Source organism: Schistocerca nitens, chromosome 3, assembly GCF_023898315.1.
Source record: "Schistocerca nitens isolate TAMUIC-IGC-003100 chromosome 3, iqSchNite1.1, whole genome shotgun sequence".
NCBI lineage: Eukaryota > Metazoa > Arthropoda > Insecta > Orthoptera > Acrididae > Schistocerca > Schistocerca nitens.
This window is the reverse complement of record NC_064616.1, coordinates 262,413,892-262,420,641: the sequence shown is the minus strand read 5'-3', so window position 1 is coordinate 262,420,641 and position 6,750 is coordinate 262,413,892.

The following is a 6,750-nucleotide window of genomic DNA, read 5'->3' as shown; positions in this document are numbered from 1 at the left end:
TTACGAAATGGTGCAAGAATAACAAAAATTCTTCCTCTTGCATCCAGCCACTTGCTTTTCCTGCTCCAATGCAACCAATAGGATCGTCTCAAATAAAACGGTCATGATACCTCAAACGAGGGAATACAAAGAGAGGTGGTGTACTGTTTCCTTGAGCGTTGATGGCAATAGCATCAATGAAAATAGTGCCTCTTTCAGCCAACGTGATAGCTCCTACCTGCTTTATTCCCCGTTTAACAACAATCCTGTTTGGTTTCTGAACAGTGGTGACACCTGTCTCGTCCATACTCCAAATGTCCATGGGCTCTAACTTATTTCTCCACATAACGCTAGCCAGGTTGTTGAAAAAGGCATTCACATTTGTTGGATTGAAGCTCGTTGCTCGAGCTACCGAATAGACAACTGGGGATTCCTCTTCATGAATGCTGAAAACCAGTCTGGACCAGCAGTTTGATTGTCCACCCAAGTTGATGGAATTGGTATATTGTTTGTCGTTGCCAGTTTGTGAGCTAATTTACGGATATTCATAGGACAAAGTCCGTAAAATATTTCCAACGCTTTAATCACATATTCAGTTATAATTTTTTCTTGTTCATCAGATAATACTCGTTTTACACTTCTATATCCAACACGAGGCATTGGTGTGCTGCTATCAATCATACGTTTCTCTTTCTTTTTAATGTATCGATGCAATGTCATATGGCATACATTGTGTTTCTTTGCTGCTGCTCTAATACTTATATTATAATTTGCAACATTACCTGCCGCAGTTTGACATACTGTAGTAGAAGTTAGGCCTCTTGTAGTCGTCTTAACCTGTGTTCGTGGCATAAATCCCTGTAACGAAATAACTAAGTAAATAACGAGTCTGTTCTGTAATAACGAGTTTGTTCAGCAAGATACTGCTACTCCTAACAGTATCATACCTAATTTACTGTTTGCGAACGAAAAAAATAATAATAACATGGGACCTGCAGCTAATAATACTTTTTCAGTAACGGAGACGAAAGAAACACTGTTACTTTCGTCCCCAGCAGTGACGTTCCTTTTGTCCCCGACAACGCTTTTCTGTTTAGTTGATATTTTAGACACAATCTATAAAAGTAATGAAAAAATTGATAATGACGGCATAAAAATGAAAGTTTCACATAGTTAAATTACTACAGTAGACTTACGTTTACAGTGTAATGCCACCGTTAACACAAAACTAAGAAAATTGAGAAAAAGTTAACGTGAGACACTGAAAAAACATTTTACTGCGCCACACTCAACAGAGACTCTCCAATACTGGCCAACAATTGGTAGGCAGTTGGGAAACATGAAGGGAACACATTGTTTGAATCACGTGATTTTCGGAGCTACATGCGAAGGTAGGGTAGGGAAGTTACTTTCATACCGTCTTACTTTTGTCCCCGGTCTCCCCTACATGATGTAGGTTTTAGCTGTTGATACACCTTTCAGTTCTCTGCAATTCTTGGCGTTTTACGTCCGAACTTAAAAGAGCAAGCTGCACTAATGTAGTGAAGAGAACACTAGATCACCACAATCTATCTCTCTCTCTCTCCCTCTCTCTCCAAATCACAACAGCTGTCAAGCAAATGGTTAGAGAAACGTATTCATAGAGTTGATAGAATGTCACCAAAACTATAAGTGTTTCTGAGAATGTCTCACTTCTCAATACACATAAACGACGGAAACAGAATTCAAACTTGTCTGAAGGATTTCTAAATTATTTCTGACGAACATCTGCTAAAATCACAGTTTTGTAACTTGACAGAAGAGATGTGAAAGCGTTGTACACACAAAAACGCTGAAAATAGCATTTGATTCGTTGATGACATATCCTCCAAATCTCTGTGAGTCTCAAGGATTCTAAAACTATGAGCTTCTCAGAGTTAGTTATTGGTTATACTTACAAAACCTACTATTATCAGTATATCTGCCACTAGCCAACGCAATAGCCATGATGTGACAGGGAAACGGTGAAATTCAGATTCATAATTGTTCGATGGACTCCATCATCTAGAAAGGATGCAATCCAGTTCTCCAGTTTTGCGACAGAAACATAGAATTTTACTTCGAAATTAGTTTTCCAGCGGTTTGCATCTAACCTAAAGCAATCGCAATCGACATTGTGGCTTTTCTAAGGTTTCAGTTTCTAGCTTAGCAGAAGCAGCGTGAAAGTCTAATACTTACAACTGTTGCAAATAGTTGTAGACATGGCGGAGTAGCCCTTTAATTTCAACCGTGAAATATCCTACATCTCAGTATACACAAACGACTGACATATACATCACATAATTACAAGATAATTCCAAATTATTTGTGTTGATTTGTAAGGGTTCTTGTACAGGAAAATGTGCTGTAATACCTTTGGCAGACATTTGGGTTGCTGTGGATCAGTTAGTATAGTACTACTATATTGCAGTGATCCCAACATACTTTTGATGGATGACAGTATTTTTTTTTTTAAATTAACACCGATCTTTGCTGTAGGTACACCTTTGTGTGATGGAAATTAGGTATCGATGTAGACGAAATGTTAAACCCCAACAAACCTTCCTATAAACAGAATGTGAGCTAATGTCTTGACTAATAGTACATTTTTGAGTGATTCCTCACATAAATTATAAGTGCTTTACATTGTATATAGGACATCTAACATTTCTAGCAGATTTACCTGCCACTCACCTGTAGCGTACAAGCCTACCAGCCATCAAGAATACATTGGTCAATTAAACAACTCTGCTATGAGACTCAATTGCAATGGTGGAAAACACAGACGACCAACTAGCACTGTAAAGTATGGAACACTCATTTGGTGGTGAGACTGCTGAGAGTGTGGATGATGATGGCGGAAGCTGTAATTTGGCAAGTATTTTGCTACAGTTGGGGTATTTTTTTTAACATTTTGGTACAGTTTGGAGACATATTGAGACAAAGTTTCTGCAATAACATGTCTGAGGTGAAGTGTTATGTAGCCTCCACTGATTAATTTCGTGCTTCATACAAATTCCTCAAAGTCCAAACCTCATCTGAAATATTTCCGATTTATCAGAACATATCTGAAGAAGAAGTCTTTGTTATGAATTTCTAGCATGTTATTTGCATATGATATTCCAACACAATATACCACTGAGCAGGGTAACGGTATTTCTGTCATGTCTCCTTGGAAGTACTAACCTGCATGGTTCTCAGTTTAGAATCTGTGACTTCTTTAATGACATCAGAATCCTAGATGGGTGATCTGGAGATATGAGTGCAGTCCAAAATAGTTGTTCCAATTCCAGTGACACTGCAGTCATCAACCACCACAACTTGTCTTTTGTGCTCAGGTTAACTAGCTATCAAGTGAACTCACCGCTTGTGTCTCATATTCCATGGTGAAAGGGTGATCATCATCATGATGTGTCATCAGAAATCTACTACCTCCAGGCAGAATAAACCGACTCGCGCATTCGATTGTATGTATTAAACCATTTCCCTTGATAAATGTTTGTTATTCATTATGGATGTAAGTGTATTATGTGTTTTTCATGGTTTTCATTTCTTTCTCCCTCAGTTTAACAGCTCTAGACGATCCAGTGTCTGATACCTTTGAGCAGCAGCAGGTATCAAGGTGGCATGCAGACATGCTCCCTGATGCATTTCCCAACATGTTGGAGTGGAAATCAAGTACATTCGAGCAGCAGCAGCGGCGGCATCAGCAGCTGAAATCAAGTCAGCATGCAGACAGTTCCCTGATGCAGTACCTGATATATCAAAGCAGGACATGAAATTGCTGCCATACTTCGATTTTCCACTACTGCCAACGCCTGCAGCATTCATTGAGCTTCAGCTAAGTCATTACAGAGTGTTGTTGTTCAACACTGCTTATCTTTTTATCACCAATGGTTTGAAGTGTGTTAATGTTGGTTTAATGCCTGACTGTTCTGACAGGAGCAACACAAAATTGAAAACTTAACATTTTTAATCAGCATACAGGGTGAACACTGAACATTAAGACAACCAACAAACTGCAGGAACGGATTCCTGACTGGAAATGAAGGAGAAAGGTCCTATGAATATGTGTCCAGAAACACATCATTTGCCATGATGGACTGTGTGATTGATGCAGCGCACTATAAGCAGGAGAATGGTCCAGTATTCATGTCAGGAGCAAGCCAAGATGGTGTTTGTATATGGTCAAGCAGATGGAAACGGTCGAGAAGTAGCAAAAATATACTGAAACAAGTACCCTCACAAATACCAACCACATCACACAACATTTCAAGCCAGTAATAGGGCTAGTAGCGGTTGTTATGTAGGATAAACATAATTATACTTTGGCTTACACCATGTTGGCGGTTCACTTGCCTGGAACTTCTACCAGGGTTCATCTCAACATCCCGCAGAACCCAGTCCTCTAAATCTGGTGTAAACACAATCCTCTGCCTCCCTGCACAGTGATCTGTCTTAATGTTCCTATGATCACACAAACGCCCGAAAAAGGCTTGAAATGTTGTGTGACGTGGTTGGTGTCTGCGAGGGTACTTGTTTTAGTATATCCGTGCTGTCTCTTGACCATTTCCATCTGCTTCGCCACACACAGACACAATCTTGGTTTGTTCCTGACATGATTAACAGCCCATTCTATTGCTTACAGTACACTGCATCAATCACACAGCCTGCAACACACAAGAAACACGTGGCACGTAGTTTGAGGAACTATCAATTGCCAGTGCCATCTACCATGGCAATGATGGATTTCCAGACACATGTTCATAGGACCTTATTTCCTCAATTTGCAGTCAGGAAACAGTCCCAGCATTTTGTCGGTTTTATTAATGTTCACCATGTATATGAGGTATCAAAATGCATATTTTCTTAGAAAACAAGGGAAAAAATGATTCTGCATGCCGCTTATGTACTCATAAGGTAAGAATTGTTCAACTAAAGCATTGCTGGTGTGACGACGAAGACATCTGGCTGCAAACCAGAGAACCGATTTTTGAGTCCCAGTTGAATTCTGCAGCGTTCTTTTATTTTTACTTTTTTCCGTTTCGAAATTGGTAGACACAGGTGTGTCAATAAATTAAGTAATACAATAGGGAATAATAAAGAGATAGAGAAATAAATTTTTCAAGCGACGTGAATTAGTAACTCACTAATGCAGACATCATTTAGAGAAATTTGGTTTACATTTTAAAATAATCAAAATATCCACGGGTATACTGCCGGTCTACAGTGTCCAACAGGCACAATATTTCGGCGATCATACATGTCGCCATGATCAGGTGAACTGACGGACTGAGCTCCTGTGAACGTGCCAGTACGGAGATCCGTACTCTATGGCTGCTCAAGGGGAACTGGGTTCGGTCGCCGCCGGTACGTTCACAGGAGCTCAGTCCGTCAGTTCACCTGATGATGGCGACATGTATGATCGCCGAAATATTGTGCCCGTTGGACACTGTAGACCGGCAGTACACACGTGGATATTTTGATTATCAAATACGCCGGGAGAAACTCAAGAATCACATATATTTTAAAATATTTCTTTCTTGGTGACTAATTTTGATGCATACCACATATACGAAAACATTGTCACAAAAATTAGTGCTTAATGCTGATCGTGAATTATTCTGTGAATTGTAATTGCATCCACTCAGTTGTGCAATTCCCACTAGGTTTTGAGAGGCAGGCTGTAATTTTGAAGCAACTAAATAAAGCTTTTAATTTGGTCATAAAAATAAAAATCATATGGCTAGCACATAAGTGCGTAGTTTGGTGATATTACTGCTACATTACAAGTTGGCTGACCCTTGTCATTTATAAACATGCAGTCAACATGACAGTATTAGTATGTTCACTGCAGGAATCCAATATCGGACAAAATTTGTTGCCAGCAACATATTGTTTTAAACTTTTTTCTAGATATTTTTTGTAAATTTAATTCTTCTAGTTAGCAGATTTGGAGCATGTGAAGTAAACGTTTTTTAATGAGTCAGTTAAATGATTGATGTCTTCTATATTCTGAGGACCAAATTTATCATTCGTATCTTATTAGTATGGGGAACACTTTAGGCAACAATTTTCTAGATGCTGTGTTGCAATATTGCGCCCTCTACAAATGCATTAATTTATGTACACTATCAACTGCGACAAAGGTTAATTTCTCTCTTACAAGATAACATGTTCCGAATGCTCCTCTTCATAGAAATGTTACTCAGAATAGTTTCACATATAATGGGGTTCAAAAATTCTAATTCGTTACTAATAAAAGTTGTTTCAGAAATTTGTTTACCTACTTTCTTATTATTCCTTATTGAATTACTTACCTTATTAACCTCCCTATTCCTACCAGATTCAATGTGGAACAATATACAAATGAAAGAAACAACATCAGAATACAAGTGGGATTCAGATGCTGGTTCTCTGCTTCTGAGCAAGATATGTTGGTCACTATGCCATCGGCGCTTTCATTTGACAGTGAATACCTTATAAGTACATAAGTGGTACTGAAGTCAAAAAAGTTTATTTCCTCGATTTCAAGGAAAATATATTGTGATAAAAAATACTTAGTCTTCAATTATCTATGGATCTTGTTAACTCTGAGTCGACTGTGCATCATGAAATTTAGAAATAGTTTTCTCAAAAACTGGAGGTAGTTGAGCGAAAATATTTAAGAGTGTTTCATTTTATACTGTACCCAAGCTACTTGCCAAATATGAGACGATATGATTGGCTATGTCTGATATCTTCCCCTTGTTA